The sequence below is a fragment of the Taudactylus pleione genome, unplaced genomic scaffold (genome assembly GCF_031769625.1).
Source record: "Taudactylus pleione unplaced genomic scaffold, aTauple2 ptg000129l, whole genome shotgun sequence".
Taxonomy (NCBI): Eukaryota; Metazoa; Chordata; class Amphibia; order Anura; family Myobatrachidae; genus Taudactylus; species Taudactylus pleione.
Genome location: NW_028284531.1, coordinates 5,854,743 through 5,876,166, shown reverse-complemented (window position 1 = coordinate 5,876,166; position 21,424 = coordinate 5,854,743). Strand labels below are relative to the sequence as shown.

General features: G+C 42.4%; 1 protein-coding gene across 1 annotated transcript in view; it reads left to right on the top strand.

Moving 5' to 3' along the window:
• The window catches only part of SHC4 (SHC adaptor protein 4), a 109,523-nt gene that overhangs the window by 42,498 nt on the left and 45,601 nt on the right, over positions 1–21,424 (top strand). The window lies entirely within an intron of this gene.

Genomic DNA, 21,424 nt, shown 5'->3' with positions numbered 1-21,424 from the left:
ATTGCTGAACATGTCTTTCTCTTAAAACAAAGGTGATGAACAGCCCCTTAGGGAATTAAAGACCACATGTAAGACTTGTGAAATGTTCTTACAAGTGTTGACCAATTGGCCTATTTAATCAGCCTATTTCGATTATTCATGGTTTGTTCTCTGGACAGAACTGTGTTTATACCAAGCTTGTCTGAGTTCCTTACTGATGTTTTCCAGCTGCATCTGCTGTAAGGTTAATCCTAATAACCAGTGCTCTTTTGGTTTGATAACAAGTCTGTATTTAACAAGTTGCTGCCTAGATTTCCTTTGAAATCTGTCTTATTGCAGATAGACAGATGTGTCCACATACATCTATCCTCTGTGCACTACAAGTGGCATTACACATAACGCGTGAGAGCCGTGTCATTCGATTGCGCCGAGCGTTTTTTCGTGCAACATTCTACCCTCAAATGCGTCTCATTCGCACAGAAATGGGAATAGGACACACAAGCAGCTCCTGCTGCTGAAAATTATATGCGACATAACTATATTCTACGTGCGACTGCAGATGTATCTGCACGCGAAGTTCTACGTTACAGTGTCAGCGGCTGTGACACTGTAATGTAGCGTTTCGCATGTAGATACACCTGCACTTGCTCATAGAACATAGGCATGCTGCATATCATTGTAATCAGCAGAAGCTGCTTTCGTGTCCAATTCCCATCGCTGTGCGACTAAGACACATTTGAAGATAAAAAGTCACACAAAAAGACGTTCAGCGCTACCGACTCATGCTACGGCATGGCGTGACTAGAAGGGCTGTTTAACACAGGAGGCTAGATGTATGTGTACACATCTGTAGGAGCCACTTAATTATTAGTCCCCCAATCTCGGCAATAGAGAAATCATTGGTATCGCCAGTATTTATAAAAACCAGAATATATTTCAGATATATACCCATGACTGGCTGCTTAAAGATTCTTTGCTACATTATAAAATCATTTGGAGCATCTTTACCCCCATCTGTAACTAAATTAAATCAGTTTTCTCCTTTAAAAGAAGCAGGGTCCACATTAAGTACTATAAAACCTACTCGCATCTATGCTGTACTACCATTGCAGGACATACCCAGATAAAATGTCTGTCAGACCCACAGATATTTTATCTGACAGCCAGAACCCCAGCAGATATCATGGCCATACAGGGGAACAGGGGAAATGTTGGAAGATTTTTAATGCCCAACCATCCGATTATCACTGATTGGTCGCGGCCATACTATGCAATTATCGCCCCAATCTGCCAATAATATGAGGATCCTGGTGATAATTGCATAATTTATGCCCAGATTAAGAACAAGAAGCCTGATTCAGCAAGGATTGCTATTCTGCTAGCACGCACTCACGCACCGCAGTTGCTAATATTAGCGGTGAAATGCAAATGTTTGCAAGAAGTCCACTTCCCCTTACACACATCCATATACTTGGGCAACATAGCCAAGTAATCAGTAACATCGAGTAACATCGGACCCATAGCATACTTGCCTACCCTCCCGACCAATTTGGTCGGGAGCCTCCCGAAAATCGGGTGCCGCTCCTGACCTCCCGGGAAGGCAGGCAATTCTCCCGGCTGCCGCTCACCCCTTCTATCCCCCCGCTATAACCCCTGTAACCCCCGCAGCGGGGGAGGGGGGGGCGGTGACTCGATTTGCGTCATTTTGGCCCCGCCCCCTGCTGCACAAGGCCTATTTTATCGGCATTGCGTAGCGGGGGCGGGGCCAAACTGGCGCGATCGCGTGACTCCGCCACGCCCACAAGTGATGTCACCCGACCGACCACTCCCCCTTGTCTCGGCCACGCCCACCCCGTCCTGCCGATCTGGCTGCTCCCTCCCGTAAGGAGCAGCCAGAATGTCGGCAGGTATGGCCCATAGGCACAGTTAAGGCAGGTCAGACCTCACTCAGGAATTGCTAACTTCAGCACACGCTATGAGGCCTTATGCTGCTTATGGAATTGCAATGGATAATTTATGCACGCCTCTGCAATGCTGTCCCAACGTACTGGCATGCCTACGTTCGCCTGAACACCTCCCCATCAACACCCACAAACGGCACTTCCTGTCAATCACTGTGCTAGGGGTCTGCGTAGCCTCATGCATACGCAATGTGAATTAATCAACCGATTGCGTGCGTCTTTGCTACTGCGATCCTTGCTGAATCAGGCCCAAGGTCTGGACAGGTCAGTTTACAAGTCTGTTCATTTCCCAGCAAGAAATTAAACATGATATTTCATACATGTGATCTGTGAGCAATATTCAAAGGCTTCTTTGTTCATTCTGATTATAGTGAAATTATCCTCTGTATGACCGTTGCGAGGGAAGAATCTTTATAAGGAAATGCACAGTCTTTTAATTAACAAATTGATGTATAATTCACCTTGCAAGAGAATTGTCTAATTTCATAATCAACTCAATCAGCAAATGATATAGAACACATTAAATAAGCCTGATAGAACTCTAGAATGTGAAATGGGATAAACACACATACAGTACTAGAATCTAGGTAATGCAGGTGCTGTAGAGACAGCTGCATTACTGTACCTCTTCCTGGTGCTACGTCATAGCGAGCAGCTCGGCACCTCTCTTCATTGTCCAGGGGCGCAACATCATGCCGTCACTCCGCTGCGTCTGTGGACAAAAAAACATTATTATGCTGCTCACTTGCGGCTGCTGCTGTCCCGACTCTGCCTCCTCTTTTTGCAGTTTGTCCCGTTTTCATGTCAGACATGAAAATGGAACAAATTATTTCCTGCTGGCAGTAAGGTGGCACTGGGTATGATGTACTGGCTACAAATTACTTACTGGTATGCCGTACCATGCCATACTGCCATACTTGCACTGCTGGCTGGACCAGGTCATTAGGTGCAAGGAGAGTGAAAAAGACATTACTGGACTAGGTTATCAGGAGCAAAGAAAGTGAGGCAGATATTGCTGGACCAGGGGTCTGATTCACTACAGATCGCAATATTGCGTAGTCACGCAGTTCAACTGCAACAGCAATCTAATCCATCACGATCGCAATGGAAACTGTAAACAACAAAAGGACGCCCACTTTACCTTACACACATCAGGAGTGACGAGCTAGACCAGGTCATTATGGGCAAGGAGAGAGAGACAAACAGTGCTGGACCAGGTCATCAGGAATGAGGAGAGTGAGGTAGAAATTGCTGGATCAGGTCATCAGGAGTGATGAGATAGAGACAGACATTACTGGACCATGTTGTCAGAACGAGGAGAGTGAGGCAGACATTGCTGGAACATGTCATCAGGTTCAAAGAAACTGAGGCAGACATTGCTGGACCAGGTAATCAAGAGCAAGTAAAGTGAGGCATACATTGCTGGACTAGGTCATCAGGAGTGTAGAAAGTGCAAGACCAGGTCATCATGAGCAAGGAGAAAGAGAGATAAACATTGATGGACCAGGTCAAAGGTCAGAGGTGAGTGAGACAGATAGTGCTGGACCACTTCATCAGGAGCAAGACCAATGAGGCAGATATTGTTGTACCAGGTCATCAGGAGCGGTGAGAGTAAGACAGACATTATTGTATCAGATTATCAGGACTGAGGTGGTCATTGTCAGATCAGGTCATCAGGAGCAAGGAGAGAGACAGACATTGCTTGACCATGTCATCAGGAATGAGGAGAGTGAACAGACATTACTGGACCAGGTCATAAGGAGCAAGTAAAGTGAGGCATACATTGATGGACCAAGTCAAAGGTCAGAGGAGAGTGAGACATGCAGTGCTGAACCAGATCATCAGAGCAAGGCGTGTGAGGCAGATATTGTTGGATCAGGTTATCAGGAGCAAGGAGAGTGAGGCAGACATTGCTGAACCAGGTCATCAGGGCAAGGAAAGTGAGGCACACAATACTGGGCAAGATCATCAGGAGGGAGGCGAGTGAGACAGATATTACTGGACCCTGTCATTAGGATATAGAAGAGTGAGAGAGAGACAGTCATTGCTGGAACAGGCCATCTTGCTGGACCAGATCATCAGGATCAAGGAGAGTGAGCCAGACATTGCTGGACCAGATCATCAGGTGTAAGAAAAGTGAGCCAGACAATACTGGACCAAGTCATCAGGAGTGAAGATAGTGCTAGACCATGACTTCACGAGCAGGGAGAGAGAGACAGATATTGCTGGACCAGGTCATCTTGCTGGACCAGTTATCAGGAGTGAAGAGAGTGAGGCAGACTTTGTTGAACAGATCATTATGAGCAAGGTGAGTGAGGCAGACTTTGCTGGACCAGGTTGTCAGGAGCAAGGAGGGAGAGACAGACATTGCTGGCCCGGATCATTAGGAGCGAGGAGAGTGAGGCAGACATTGCTGAACCAGTTCATCAGGAGTGAGGAGAGTGAGGCTGATAACGTAGGACCGGCTCATTAGGAGAAGACGAGTGAGGCAGACATTACTGGATCACGTCAGGAGCGAGGAGAGTATGGCAGACATTGCTGGACCATGTCATCAGAAGTGAAGAGAGTGAGGCAGACAATGCTGGATTAGGTCATTAGGGGGTCTATTCACCAATAATTTTTTTACATAAAAAATGCTATAATTTCCGGATTTTTTATGTAAATCCACTATTCAGCAATGGGTTAATGGAGAAGATATTGCAATTATCTTCTCCATTAATTCCCATCTCGCAGAAACTGCACTGCAAGGATCAGCCATTGATCTCTACAGTGCTTTAACGCTTTTGCTATTCAGCAAAGCAAAAAGCACTAAATTACTCGATAAATCTTTAGTTTATATAACGCCACCTCAGAATGGCGTTATATGAAGAAAATAACTTAAATTACCCGAAAACTGCAGGGACAGAGCGAACTTTCCCATAAGTCCCTGCAGGATCGCATAACTCTGCCCAGTCTCCGTCTCTGCCGGCAGGTAAGTCACTCTAGAGCATGTTAAACCTGCCGAAATTGATTGACATGTGTACACAGGCTTTATATTTGACTGTATACATTTATATTTATGTGCTATTATATTTACACAAGTCAATCAATTTGGACAGGCTGTATTTGAACTTACCCGTCCGCGGTTACCTCAGAGCAGGGACGGAGACTGTTCCCAAGCGCATGACTGAGCATGCGCAGAAGCAGAAACAGAAAGTATTGTTTTCGGAAACCGATAACAATGCCTTCTGTAACATCGCAGGGACAGCGTGTTACCGCAACCGCTGTCCCTCCAAAAAATATTGCTGAATAGCTTCCATAAATTTCAATAATTGAAAAAAAAAATTGTGACGATGTTGCCCAATATTATTCTGGGCAACATCGTCACTGTTGCTGAATAGAGCCCCTAGGAGTGAAGAGAGTAAGGTAGACATTGCTGGATCATGTTGGCAGTAGCAAGGAGAGTGCACTATGAAGAGTAAGAATATGGCAGTGGGCACAAGCAGGATTTGGGAGACTGAACCACATAAGCACTAGGCTTTTGACATTCAACCCAAAACTGAATTCTAAGTCTTCTTTGGCATCAACCTCTAGATAATGGTCATCATCTCACCCTATTATGAATGATTACATAACTATTTGATAACCATAAAATCTACATAAGATTAAATAAATAAATATATATATATATATATATATATATATATATATATATATATATATATATACACACACACTACCATTCAAAAGTTTGTGGTCACCCAGATAATTTTGTATTTTACATGAAAACTGACTTTTATTTATCAAATGAGTTGCAAATTAATAGAACATATAGTCAAGACATCAGCAAGGTTAGAAATAATGATTTTTATTTTATATAATTTTGTCCTTCAAACTTTGCTTTCGTCAAAGAATGCTCCTTTTGCAGCAATTACAGCATTGCAGACCTTTGGCATTCTAGCTGTTAATTTGTTGAGGTAATCTGAAGAAATTTCACCCCACGCTTCCTGAAGCACCTCCCACAAGTTGGATTGGCTTGATACGGTCAAGCTGCTCCCACAACAGCTCAATGGGGTTGAGATCCGTTGACTGCGCTGGCCACTCAGACAGAATACCAGCTGCATGCTTCTTCCCTAAATAGTTCTTGCATAATTTGGAGGTGTGCTTTGGGTTATTGTCCTGTTGGAGGAGGAAATTGGCTCCAATCAAGCGCTGTCCACATGGTATGGCATGGCGTTGCAAAATGGAGTGATAGTCTTCTTATTCAAAATCTCTTTTACCTTGTACAAATCTCTCACATTACCAGCACCAAAGCAGCCCCAGACCACATTACCTCCACCATGCTTGACAGATGGCGTCAGGCACTGCACTCTTCCAGCATCTTTTCACTTGTTCTGCATCTCACAAATGTTCTTCTGTGTGATCCAAACACCTCAAACTTCGATTCGTCTGTCCATAACACTTTTTCCAATCTTCCTCTGCCTAATGTCTGTGTTCTTTTGCCCATATTAATCTTTTCCTTTTATTGGCCAGTCTCAGATATGGCTTTTTCTTTGCCACTCTGCCTAGAAGGCCAGCATCCCGGAGTCGCCTCTTCACTGTAGACGTTGACACTGGCGTTTTGCAGGTACCATTTAATGAAGCTGCCAATTGAGGACTTGTGAGGCGTATATTTCTCAAACTAGAGACTCTAATGTACTTGTCTTCTTGCACAGTTGTGCATCGGGGCCTCCCACTTCTCTTTCTACTCTGGTTAGAGCCTGTTTGTGCTGTTCTCTGAAGGGAGTACTACACACCGTTGTAGGAAATGTTCAGTTTCTTTGCAATTTCTCCCATGGAATAGCCTTCATTTCTAAGAACAAGAATAAACTGTCGAGTGTCACATGTAAGTTGCTGGTTGCTGGAAATGGGCCTCTATACACCTATGTAGATATTCCTTTAAAAAAACAGACGTTTGCAGCTAGAATAGTCATTGACAACATTAACAATGTATAGAGTGTATTTCTGATTAATGTTATCTTCATTGAAAAAAAACAGTGCTTTTCTTTAAAAAATGAGTGACCCCAAACTTTTGAATGGTAGTGTATGTGTATATATATATATATATATATATATGTATATATGTATATATGTATATATATATATATATATATATATATATTAGGGGTGTGCACCGGCCACTTTTCGTGTTTTGGATCTGGATCTTCCTTCGTGTTTTGGATCTGGATCGGTTTTGCCAAAACCACCCTTCCGTGTTTTGGGTTCTGGGTTTTGTGTTTTGGATCTGTATTTTTTTGAAAAAAAAAAAAGCATAAAAACAGCTAAAATCACAGAATTTGTGGGTTTTTCTGCTCCTATGCTATTATTAACCTCAATAACCTTAATTTCCACTCATTTTCATTCTATTCTGAACACCTCACAATAGTGTTTTTATGTCCAAAAGGTTGCACCGAGGTAGCTGGATGACTATGCTAAGTGACACGAGTGGGCGTCACACAAACACGTGGCCCACACTGCAGTGGCAGACAGGATGGCAGTGTGAAAAACTAGGCCCCAAACAGTGCATAATGCAAAGAAAAAAAAGAGGTGCAAGATGGAATTGTCCTTGGGCCCTCCCACCCACCCTTATGTTGTATAAACAGGACATGCACACTTTAACAAACCAATTATTTCAGCGCCAGGGTCTGCCACACGACTGTGGCTGAAATGATTGGTTGGTTTGGGCCCCCACAAAACAAGCTGGCAATTAATCTGTCCCTGCACAAACTGGCTCTACGGAGGCAAGATGTTGTTCTCATCCTCCTCATCCACAGATTCCTCACCCTCTTCAGTGTTGTGTACATCCTCATCCTCACAGAGTATTAATTCATCCCCGCTGGAATCCACCACCACAGGTCCCTCTGTACGTTCTGGAGGCTGGTCTCCCTGGAAGAGTTGAGAATTCATTTTTATGAACATCATCTTCTCCACATTTTGTAGAAGCAACCTCCTACGCCTTTTACTGACAAGGTTCCCGGCTGCACTAAACACTCTTTCGGAGTACGCACTGGAGGGGGGGCAACTCAGGTAAAATAGAGCCAGTTTGTACAGGGGCCTCCAAATTGCCTCTTTTTCCTGCCAGTACAGGTACGGACTCTCTGACATGCCTACTTGGATGCTGTCACCGATATAATCCCCCACCGTTCTGTCAATGGTGACAGTATCATATGCAGTGACAGTAGACATGTCAGAAATTTTTGCCAGGTCCTTCAGTCCGGACCAGATGTCCAAACTTGGTCTTGCCTGCCCTGCATCACCGCCAGCGGGTTGCTTAAGATACCTAAGTTTTTTCCTGGCAGCCCCAGTTGCGGGAGAAAATGAAGAAGGAGCTGTTGACGTGTCACGTTCCGCTTCAGCTGACAGTGTTTTCACCAGCAGGTCTTTGCACCTCTGCAGGCTTGTGTCGGCCAGAAAGAGAGACACCACATAGGCTTTAAACCTAGGATCGAGCATGGTGGCCAAAATGTAGTGGTCTGATTTCAATAGTCTCCTTACTGGTCTTCCCAAAAACAGGCTATCGCCATTACAATCCATTATGAATGCAGCTGCGAGGCTTATCTTCCTTGCCAAACGTTCATCGTCTGCTGCCCCGCTCTGTCAGTCCCTCCATTGGTTGCCAGTTTTCTACCGTATTCAATACAAAATACTGTTACTTACACATAAGGCCATTAACCGAATTACACCAACATACATCTCTTCACTCATCTCAAAATATCTCCCAACCCGACCTCTCCGCTCAGCACAAGAACTGCGTCTCTCATCCCCACGCATTACTTGCTCCCATTTACGGTTACAGGACTTTCTTCGGGCTGCACCCACTCTATGGAATGCCTTACCACACACAATAAGACTTACCTCTACTCTTCAATCCTTCAAGCGTTCCCTGAAAACTCACCTCTTCAGACAAGCTTATCAGATTCCAGAACCGACCACATAACCTTCATAGCTTCCATGTCTTATCACATCCCCTCTCACAGTCCACACATAACCTCACATATTGTCTTTCTTTCACATACTCCTGACATTTTGCCGACATTCCTGTGTGACTGGATCATGCAGCCCACCAAGAAACTCTGCATTCTGGCCAGACCAAATTGCAATATATATAGCACCTATCCTTGTGTATCAATGCCTGTTTCCCTATAGATTGTAAGCTTGCAAGCAGGGCCCTCTTACCTCTATGTCTGTCTGTTATTACCCTGTTTTGTTCTATCAATGTTTCCAATTGTAAAGCGCAACGGAATATGCTGCGCTATATAAGAAACTGTTAATAAATAAAATAAATAAAACAGATTGACCACCCTGGAATCCTGGCAAAGCAAATGAAGGGCTTCATCCACAAGTCCCACATGCCGAGCGGAATCGCTCCGTCTTAGCTCCTCCTTCACTTTCTCCAGCTGCTTCTGCAAAAGCCTGATGAGGGGAATGACCTGACTCAAGCTGGCAGTGTCTGAACTGACTTCACGTGTGGCAAGTTCGAAGGGCTGGAGAACCTTGCACAACACAGAAATCATTCTCCACTGCACTTGAGTCAGGTGCATACCACCTCCTTTGCCTATGTCATAGGTGAATGTATAGGCTTGAATGGCCTTTTGCTGCTCCTCCATCCTCTGAAGCATATAGAGGGTTGAGTTCCACCGCGTCACAAGCTCTTGCTTCAGGTGATGGCGGGGCAGGTTCAAGAGTGTTTGCTGGCGCTCCAGTCTTCTGCACTCAGTCGCTGAATAGCGAAAAAGGGCAGAAATTTTTCGGCCCACCCAAAGCGTCTCCTGCACGCCCCTGTCGCTTTTCAGAAAATTCTGCACCACCAAGTTTATTGTGTGAGCAAAACATGGGACGTGCTGGAATTTGCCCAGATGTAATGCCCACACAATATTGGTGGCGTTGTCAGATATCACAAATCCCCAGGAGATTCTAAGTGGGGTAAGCCACTGGGCGATGATTTCCCTCAGTTTCTCTAAGAGGTTGTCGGCGGTGTGCCTCTTACTGAAACCGGTGATACACAGCGTAGCCTGCCTTGGAACAAGCTGGCGTTTCTGAGATGCTGCTACTGGTGACGCTGCTGTTGTTGCTGCGTAAGGTGATACATCTACCCAGTGGGCTGTCACAGTCATATAGTCCTTAGTCTGCCCTGTTCCACTTGTCCACATGTCCGTGGTTAAGTGGACATTGGGTACAACCGCATTTTTTTAGGACACCGAGGACACTTTTTCTGACGTTTCTGTACAGTCTCGGTATTGCCTGCCTAGTGAAGTGGAATCTAGACGGGATTTGGAACCGAGGACACACTACCTCCATCAATTGTCTAAATCCCACTGCACTAATGGCGGATACCGGACGCACGTCTAACACCAACATAGCAGTCAAGGCCTCAGTTATCAGTTTTGCTTCAGGATAACTGCTGTCGTACTTCATCCTCCTCGCTAAGGACTGTTGGAGGGTCAATTGTTAAGTAAAGGTAGTGGTGTTCCTACTTCCTCTCTGGGATGATGAACGACTCCCAGCAGCAACAGCAGCAGAGGCAGCAGTAGGCGTAGCAATGCAGGATCCTCCGGAGGAATCCCGTATAGGAGAGTCAGTCATGCCAGTGACATGGCCTGCAGGACTACTTCCGATCCTGACCAAGGAGGAAATTGACGAGGAGGGAGTTGACGGTGTCGTTTGCAGGCGCTTGGATACAACAGGACAAAGGGATTTAGGTGTCCCTGGACTGCTTACGGTCTTAGCCAAAGTTTCTGAACTTGACAGTAACTTTTTATGAACACACTGCAGGTGACGTATAAGGGAAGATGTTTCTAGGTGGTTAACGTCCCTACCCCTACTTATTTCACCTTTACATATGGTACATATGGCAAGACAGTTGTTGTCTGGATTTGGATAGAAATATTGCCAGACCAAAGAGGTGGAATGTTTGGTCTTCTGCCCAGGCATGACCGTGATGGGCTTTTTCATCCCACGGACAACAACTGTCTCCCCCGGAGCCTGATTTAAACAAACCACATCACCATCAGAATCCTCCTCACCAACTTCCTCCTCAGCGCCAGCTACACCAGTATCCTCATCCTGTTGTACTTCAACAGTGACATCTTCAATTTGCATATCAGCAAGTGGACTGTGGGTGCTCCTTTCAGCACTTGCAGAGGGCGTGCAAATGGTGGAAAGAGCCACCTCTTCCCGTCCATTGCTGGGAAGGTCAGGCATCGCAACTGCCACCACACTTGGACTCTCCTTGGGGATTTGTGATATCTTCTTAGAACGCACAGTTCTTCGCTGTGCTTTTGCCAGCTTAACTCGTTTGATTTTTTTAGCGGGAGGAGGGCTTCCATCGTCATGTTAAGCTGAACCACTAGTCATGGACATAGGGAAAGACCTTAGCCGTTCCTTGCCACTCCGTGTCGTAAATGGCATATTGGCAAGTTTACGTTTCTCCTCAGATGATTTAAAAAAATTTTTTTAAGGTCATTTTCCTGAACTTTGTCATTTGGGATTGTATATGCCCTCTACTATGACATTGGGCAACGGCCTTGGCAGACGACGTTGATGGCATGTTATCGTCTATGTCATGACTAGTGGCAGCAGCTTCAGCACTAGGAGGAAGTGGTTCTTGATCTTTCCCTATTTTATTTTTATCGGAGAAAGTTTGGTCCTCCATTTATGTTATATTGATATATACGTGCGGCTAAGGCGCACACAAACACAGAAAATAATTTTTTATTTTTGTTGGAGACTAGTTCACTTTGTGGGTTACACCACTCTTTAAGAAATGAGCCAGTCGGCTCTTTACTTATGGGACACAGGCGCACGCTTGGTGCTGCTCCTTTGTTGATGCACGTGCAGCTACAGTGCACACAATTCACAAAGACAGAAAAAAAATAAGAATTTTTTATTTTTTGTGGAGCGTACTTTGAGGGTTACACCACCCTTTAACAGAAGGACAATTGGCGCTGCTGCTTTGAGGATGCACGTACAGCGCACACAGGGCCTGATTCAGAGCCGGACGCTATTTGCGGACGCTCGTTCATAAAAAGGGGCTGGCTATTTAAATTAAGCACTCGCTCTTTGCGGTCTGTTGACGCCTCTATGTCTGAACGAGCGAACAAAACATGCGCTCACTATTTAGGAAAAAACGCCCCCTGGCCGCTCGCATCCTACGTCATCTCCGCTATTTATTTGATTAATCGAGTACATCGAAAGGCGTATGAACTGCTTGCAGTGCTTGTGGTTGGATTTTCCTACCGCAATCATGCGAGCAGTTCAGGCTAAAAGACAACCAAGTGACGTGGTCAATGACACTGCTTTGTTAATTATGCACACCCTTAAAACGCCCATTTTGACCGTTTGGCACGCCTGCGTTCGGATCTCCACTCCCCGTTTTCAAGCACCTTCCCCTGTTACCACACACAAACGCCTCATTCTGTCACTCAAATTAGTAGGCATTCGCTATTTTGCGAGCACACGATTTTCGACCACACTGACTGGTCCACGCATGCGTTCTAAAACCCATACAAATGCGCAGATGTGCGAACATCGCTCGGAGCGAACGAGTGGACGCTTACGAGCGGCTCTGAATCAGGCCCACAATTCACAAACACAGAAAAAATATATATTTTTTGGAGTGCACTTTAGGGGTTACAGCACCCTTTAACAGACGAGCCAACCGGCCCTTTACTTATGACACAGGCGCACGCTTGGCACTGCTCCTTTGTTGATGCACATGCGGCCACAGTGCACACAATTCACAAACACAGAAAATTATTTTTTATTTTGTTTAGAGTGCATTTTGGGGGTTACACCACCCTTTAACAGACGAGCCAGCCGGCCCTTCACTTATGACACAGGCGCATGCTTGACGCTACTTTGTTGATGCACGTGCGGCTACTGCGCACACAATTCACAAACACAACAAAAAAAAATTTTTTTTGGAGTGCACTTTGGGGGAGCACCCCTGATGCACAGATCACCCCCTGGACAACACTACAGCACCCCTCTAGGACTACAGCCTTTATGGGACACTGCACAACACAGTCCAGCCAGCCACTATAGACTTTGGAGTGGACACAGCCCCTATGACTGCAACTGACTGCACAACACAGCCCAGCCAGCCCCTATGACAGCAGCACAACACAGCCCAGTCAGGCCTAGCTCCCACCCTCCCTCTTCACTGTCCACAGCCGGAGTGAGAAATGGCGCCGACGCGGGGACCTTTTATAGAATCCAAAACCCGCGAGATCCGGGAGGCGGGATGATGACGTTTTGCCTCGATTTCAGATCCGAGTCAGGCGGGAAAAGTCGAGCCTGACTCGGATACGGCTCGGATCGGGGGGCTCGGATTTCAGAAATCCGAACCGGCTCATCCTTAATATATATATATATATGCACACAGCTTTGTCCACATATATCCTCCGTGCGTGTTGAACAACCCTTCTAGTTGCGCCATGCCGTGGCATGACTTGGTAGCGCCAAGCGTATTTTTGTGTGACTTTCACCCTTACAATGTGACTTATTCATAAAGCGTTGTGATTAGGATGCACAAGCAGATTCTGCTGATTAAAATGATATGCGGCTGCGGGTGACTCTGCATGTGAAATGCTACAGTACGTTACAGTGTCACAACCGCTACACATTATGTGTAACCGACTTGTAGCCCACGGAGGATAGATGTATGTGGTTACATCTGTGTGTGTGTGTATATGTATATATATATATATATATATATATATATATATATACATACACACACACACACACAACCTCAATGGTGCGGCACTCCAGCACATACAGCATAGTCAGAAAGATGCGGAGAATGTATAGCAACATTTCAGTTTATCACCAAACTGTTTTCAAGCAGTACAAAAAAAGTAAAACATCCTACCTTCATATACCTTCACCCCGCACCACGTGAACCTACCCCTGTTCGGCATCCTGTATGCGGCGCCCACTGTTGTTGTCATTGACACACTTTGATGACATCATCATCCTCCCCCGGAGCCGCGCACACCACGTGACACACACAGAAATGCCATCACCTAGCAACACGTGGTTCGATTACACTGTAGACATAAAGATAAAATTTTTAAGAAAAATCATAGCCAAATATCAAGTAATCATTAATACAATGGATCCGCTAGACCCTTAGCCAAATAATTGTAAAAGTCGCAGATAATAACTAGATCCTGAGTGATTAAAGTTACATTTCTCACTAAAAAAATAATTAGTGCAAATAGCATCTGCTTCTACAACAAGCCTACTAATCCACTAAGTCGTGAACTCATAACTTCACCAAAAATAGCTATTAAAATGATAGCATTATTTGTTAGACACATGTTCATATAATGAAGAGACACTACAGTACGCATTTACTACCAAGGGGAATTATGACCCCTTATTTTCATGATGACAGGTACCCAAAGGGACCTTTGATCTACCTATCCTATAACAAAATAAATGAGGAGACAAATGTCAAATAGAGAGCAGGGATAGAAAACATTCAAAGAAAACATGAAAGCAGCAAATTCTCATTAAGACCCCTAGGTGCAATCACATTCAATTTATGAATCCAGAATGATTCACGTTGTAACAGGACTTTATTGCGATCTCCCCCTCGTGTCATCACAGGAATAAAATCAATCATCCTATATCTCAATGTCGATAATGGATGATTGAATTCCATAAAGTGGCGAGCAACCGGTTGTTCACTCATTTTGTTAATTAAAGCTGATTTAATAGAGGAGCGATGAGTCGCCATCCTCTCTTTAAATTTTCTTTTAGTTTTACCCACGTACGATAAACCACAAGGGCAAAGAATTTGATATACAACATATTCACTGTTACACATCAAATGATGTCGAATCATATATTTCTGGCCAGTATGAGGATGAAAAAATGTATTACAATGAATTAAATATTTTCATGTGACACAGCCACATTTAAAACAACAGTTTTGTTTTGTCGACAAAAAATTTAGTTTTTGTCTCAACTGATCTTTTGAATTAAATTCTGTCTTCACCAGGATTTCTCGAAGATTTCTAGCTCTCGAATAACAAGGCATTAGATCTGTGTCACTCAATCCTAGTTCAGGGTCTGAAGTAATTAACGGCCATAGTCTTTTAGATGTTCTATTGATAATAGGGGAGAGAGTGTTAAATTCAGAAACCCAAATAAATTTGTTCTCTTTAGATTTAGTATTCTTTTTCAATAACTGCTCTCTATTAAGGTTCAATACCCTTTATTTGGTAGTTTCCAGATGTTTTCTACTATACCCCCGATTCTCAAACTTAAGGATCATCTCATCAATCTGGGCAATTGCTATGTTATGGTCACTATTGGTCCGAAGTACTCAGATCATTTGAGAATAAGGTAATCCAAGTTTTAAACTTGTGGGATGGCAACTTTGATATTGTAATAGAGTGTTTCTATCTGTTGTTTTCGAGAATAATGTGGTTGTAATACCACCATCACTCTTGCCAATCCTTACATCAAAAAAATCAATGTATTCTTGATTCATAACATATGTGAACTTCACGGGGCAATTGCTCAAATTGTGGACATTTATGAAATCAATGAATGTCTGTTGTGATCCTCTCCAAAAGATCAATAAATCATCGATAAATTGTACGTAGAAAATAATGTTACATTTAATCTCATCTCAACAAAAAAATACTTCCTCCTCCACAGTGAACATATACGCATTAGCATATGCTGGTGCCACAGAAGAGCCCATGGCACAACCGTTTTTTTGTTGATAATACACACCATCGAAGAGAAAGTAGTTTCTAGTGAGAATTAATTCAAGCATTTGAATGTAAATATCGATGTGACAAGGATCAAGAACACCATCCTCAACAAGAAGTTTCCTAACCGCATAAAATCCCTCCCCATGAGGAATAACAGTATAAAGACTTAAAACATCTGCAGTAATAAACCAAATATCTGTAAGATCCACATTAATTTCACGTAATTTGTTTAGCAACATAGTAGTGTCCAGAAGAAATTGAGGTTTCTTTTGAATTAACGGTTGCAGGATTGAATCTAAAAGAATAGCGGTCGGTTGAAATAGGGATCCTCTAGCCGAGATAATAGGTCGGCCGGGTGGAGGGTCAATGCCTTTATGAACCTTGGGAAGTGTATAAATGATAGGAGTCACAGGAAACTGAGGTAATAAGATAGAGAAAACTTCCTCATTAATTAATGAAGCATCTTTAGCAAATGTCAGGATTTCAAACAGCGCCTTCTTAAACATTGATGTAGGATTGCCACTAAGCCTTTGATAAACCTTGGTGTCACCCAATTGGTGAAGAATCTCCTGTACATAGTCTCCTGTATCCTGCAGGACAATCCCGCCCCCCTTGTCGGCTGGACGAACAATTTGATTTTTATTATTGGCTAAATGATGTAAAGCCTGCCTTTCCAAGTTAGATAAATTCGGATGTATTGGGTTCCTGTCCTTCATCTTCTGCGATACTGACCCATCCAATGTTCGAAGGAAAGTTTTAATCGAAGAATTATTTGATTGAGGGTCAAAGGACGATTTAATCTTTAATTTCTGCAATTTCTCTCGGATTTCATCTCTGATTTCTTTTATTACAGTATTTTTATTAAATAATTCTTTAAGTTTTAAACGTCTCTGCAGGTTGAATTTTTCTTTTTGCCATTTGAAATCATCAAAGGGATTTGATGGTACAAACGATAACCCTTTATTTAATAAACTCATTTAACTTTTACTGAGATTATGGGAGGATAAATTAAATATCACCTCCTCCTGGGTAATGGGGGTTTTCTGCCACGTTTTCCGTCTTTTATTTTGTCCCCCTCGTCGAGTATAATGCCGGGTGCCATGGGGTTTCTGGTGCGTGTAGAAACCCCTAAAGGGCCTGATGGTAGTCTCCTTGATGAAGGTTTGGGGGCATCTGTGTCACTGGTACTGTATACATCCTGCGAAGAATCAGTCTCCCTGGCAAATGAAGTTTGTTTGCGTCTAAAGAAAGGCTTTTTCCTCTCCAAATTACCTTGACCACTTGATAACCATTGGTACACCTGATGCTTCTTATAGTCCATTTCAACCTTCTGAAGCTTTTCTTTTTTAAATTTAATGAGATCATGTTTATAGATACTAATTTGACTATTCAGTTTTTCCAATCAATCGGTTTCTTTATCTGATTGTAACAACGGCAAGTGTGAGATTTCAAACAAGTTAATTTTTTCAGTAATCTTAGCAAGTTTTTTTTTAGATTGGTCAATAACAAGCAACAATAAATCATATGAACACTTGTTTAAAATTGCGATCCATTTTTTACAAAATACTGGATCGTAGCGACCGATGGTAGGGCAGTTTCTTATCCTAAAGCCCCTGGGAATTTTTTTTGTTTTCAAATAATCACTTAAAGATATCCCATGGAGTTTAAAGTCAACCTCTTTTTTCTTTAAGCGTAGTAAATCTCTATATAAAGTGTCAGTGGTCAGAGACTCAATTTCATCATCCAATACTTCTTTATAAACAATCTCATCCGCCTCAGACTCTGAATAAGAAAATGCATCACCCACAGGATAGTTGGCAGGATTAAACAACAAATCCACCTCCTCCACAGGTAATTCAGCCATCGTGTATCAAATGTTCACCTTCTGTGAGACACAAATTCCACACAGATAAATGTAAAATTAAACCACTGTTGGTTTAAATAACAAATGCAGAGATCTGCGATGCAGGATGGTGGTAGTAAATTTGAAATAAAATCCTGGTGCCTTGACATGGAGTTCTCACCCACGTATGTGAAAACTACCAAAATACAAGTTCCTTGGTCCGGCACTCAGTGTAACAATGTATATCTTGGACCAGGTGCCCCCACAAATAGACTTCATACAACCTCAATGGTGCGGCACTCCGGCACATACAGCAGAGTCAGAAAGATGCGGAGAACATATAGCAACGTTTCAGTTTATCACCAAACTGTTTTCAAGCAGTACAAAAAAAGTAAAACATCCTACCTTCATATACCTTCACCCCGCACCACGTGAACCTACCCCTGTTCGGCATCCTGTATGCGGCGCCCACTGTAGTTGTCATTGACGTACTTTGATGACATTATCATCCTCCCCCTGATCCGCGCACACCACGTGAGACACACAGAAATACCATCACCTAGCAACACGTGGTTCGATTACACTGTAGACATAAAGATAAAATTTTTAAGAAAAATCATAGCCAAATATCAAGTAATCATTAATACAATGGATCCGCTAGACCCTTATCCAAATAATTGTAAAAGTCGCGGATAATAATAACTAGATCCTGAGTGATTAAAGTTAAATTTTTTACTAAAAAAATAATTAGTGCAAATAGCATCTGCTTCTACAACAAGCCTACTAATCCACTAAGTCATGAACTCATAACTTCACCAAAAATAGCTATTAAAATTATAGCATTATTTGTTGCAATTGCAGAAATTAAAGATTAAAATCGGCCTTTGACCCTCAATCAAATAATTCTTCGATTAAAACTTTCCTTCGAACATTGGATGGGTCAGTATCGCAGAAGATGAAGGACAGGATCCCAATACATCCGAATTTATCTAACTTGGAAAGGCAGGCTTTACATCATTTAGCCAATAATAAAAATCGAATTATTCGTCCAGCCGACAAGGGGGGCGGGATTGTCCTGCAGGATACAAGAGACTATGTACAAGAGATTGGGTGACAACAAGGTTTATCAAAGGCTTAGTGGCGATCCTAAATCAATGTTGAAGAAGGAGCTGTTTGAAATCCTGAAATTTGATAAAGATGCTTCATTAATTAATGAAGAAGTTTTCTCTGTCTTATTACCTCAGTTTCTTGTGACTCCTATCATTTATACACTTCCCAAGTTACATAAAGGCATTGACCCTCCACCCGGCCGACCTATTATCTCGGCTAGAGGATCCCTATTTCAACCGACCGCTATTCTTTTAGATTCAATCCTGCAACCGTTAATTCAATAGAAACCTCAATTTCTTCTGGACACTACTATGTTGCTAAACAAATTTTGTGAAATTAATGTGGGCCTTACAGATATTTGGTTTATTACTGCAGATGTTTCAAGTCTTTAGACTGTTATTCCTCATGGGGAGGGATTGTATGCGGTTAGGAAACTTCTTGTTGAGGATAGTGTTCTTGATCCTTGTTACATTCAAATGCTTGAATTAATTCTCACTAGAAACTACTTTCTCTTCGATGGTGTGTATTATCAACAAAAAAACGGTTGTACCATGGGCTCTTCTGTGGCACCGGCATATGCTAATGCGTATATGTTCACTGTGGAGGAGGAAATATTTTTTTGTCGAGATGAAATTAAATGTAACATTATTTTCTACGTACGATTTATCGACGATTTATTGATCTTTTGGAGAGGTTCACAACAGACATTCATTGATTTAATAAGTGCCCACAATTTGAGCAATTGCCATGTGAAGTTCACATATGTTATGAATCAAGAATACATTGATTATCTTGATGTAAGGATTGGCAAGAGTGATGGTGGTATTACAACCACATTATTCTCAAAAACAACAGATAGAAACACTCTATTACAATATCAAAGTTGCCATCCCACAAGTTTAAAACTTGGATTACCTTATTCTCAAATGATCCGAGTACTTCGGACCAGTAGTGACCATAACATAGCAATTGCCCAGATTGATGAGATAATCCTTAAGTTTGAGAATCGGGGGTATAGTAGAAAACATCTGGAAACTACCAAACAAAGGGTATTGAACCTTAATAGAGAGCAGTTATTGAAAAAGAATACTAAATCTAAAGAGAACAAATTTATTTGGGTTTCTGAATTTAACACTCTCTCCCCTATTATCAATAGAACATCTAAAAGACTATGGCCGTTAATTACTTCAGACCCTGAACTAGGACTGAGTGACACAGATCTAATGCCTTGTTATTCGAGAGCTAGAAATCTTCGAGATCTCCTGGTGAAGACAGAATTTAATTCAAAAGATCAGTTGAGACAAAAACATTTTTTGTCGACAAAACAAAACGGTTGTTTTAAATGTGGCTGTGTCACATTATTCAGGGTAATAAATTTTTTCATCCTCATACTGGCCAGGAATTTATGATTCGGCATCATTTGACGTGTAACAGTGAATATGTTGTGTATCAAATTCTTTGCCCTTGTGGTTTATCGTACGTGGGTAAAACTAAAAGAAAATTTAAAGAGAGGATGGCGACTCATCGCTCCTCTATTAAATCAGCTTTAATTAACAAAATGAGTGAACAACCGGTTGCTCGCCACTTTATGGAATTCAATCATCCATTAATGACATTGAGATATAGGATGATTGATTTTATTCCTGTGATGACACAAGGGGGAGATCGCAATAAAGTCCTGTTACAACGTGATTCATTCTGGATTCATAAATTGAATGTGATTGCACCTAGGGGTCTTAATGAGAATTTGCCGCTTTCATGTTTTCTTTGAATGTTTTCTATCCCTGCTCTCTATTTGACATTTGTCTCCTCATTTATTTTGTTATAGGATAGGTAGATCAAAGGTCCCTTTGGGTACCTGTCATCATGACAATAAGGGGTCATAATTCTCCTTGGTAGTAAATTCGTACTGTAGTGTCTCTTCATTATATGAACATGTGTCTAACAAATAATGCTATCATTTTAATAGCTATTTTGGGTGAAGTTATAAGTTCACGACTTAGTGGATCAGTAGGCTTGTTGTAGAAGCAGATGCTATTTGCACTAATTATTTTTTTACTGAAAAATGTAACTTTAATCACTCAGGATCTAGTTATTATTATCAGTGACTTTTACAATTATTTGGATAAGGGTCTATCGGATCCATTGTATTAATGATTACTTGATATTTGGCTATGATTTTTCTTAAAAATTTTATCTTTATGTCTACAGTGTAATCGAACCACGTGTTGCTAGGTGATGGTATTTCTGTGTGTCTCACGTGGTGTGCGCGGCTCCGGGGGAGGATGATGATGTCATCAAAGTGCGTCAATGACAACAACAGTGGGCACCGCATACATGATGCCGAACAGGGGGAGGTTCACGTGGTGCCGGGTGAAGGTATATGAAGGTAGGATGTTTTACTTTTTTTGTACTGCTTGAAAACAGTTTGGTGATAAACTGAAACGTTGCTATATGTTCTCCGCGTCTTTCTGACTCTGCTGTATGTGCCGGAGTGCCGCACCATTGAGGTTGTATGAAGTCTATTTGTGGGGGCACCTGGTCCTGGTCCAAGATATGCATTGTTACACTGAGTGCCGGACCAAGGAACACACACCCATATATATATATATGTGTTCGTCCAGTTCGGCACTCAAAGCCAATAATGCATAACGGTAGAGGATGCCTTCCCAAATTGAATATACATACATACGGCTCCTTCCTAGGAAGCAATACAGCCCGCAGTATTATAATATATTTTAATGTGATTACTAAAAAACTGAAATTTTGCTGTATATGCT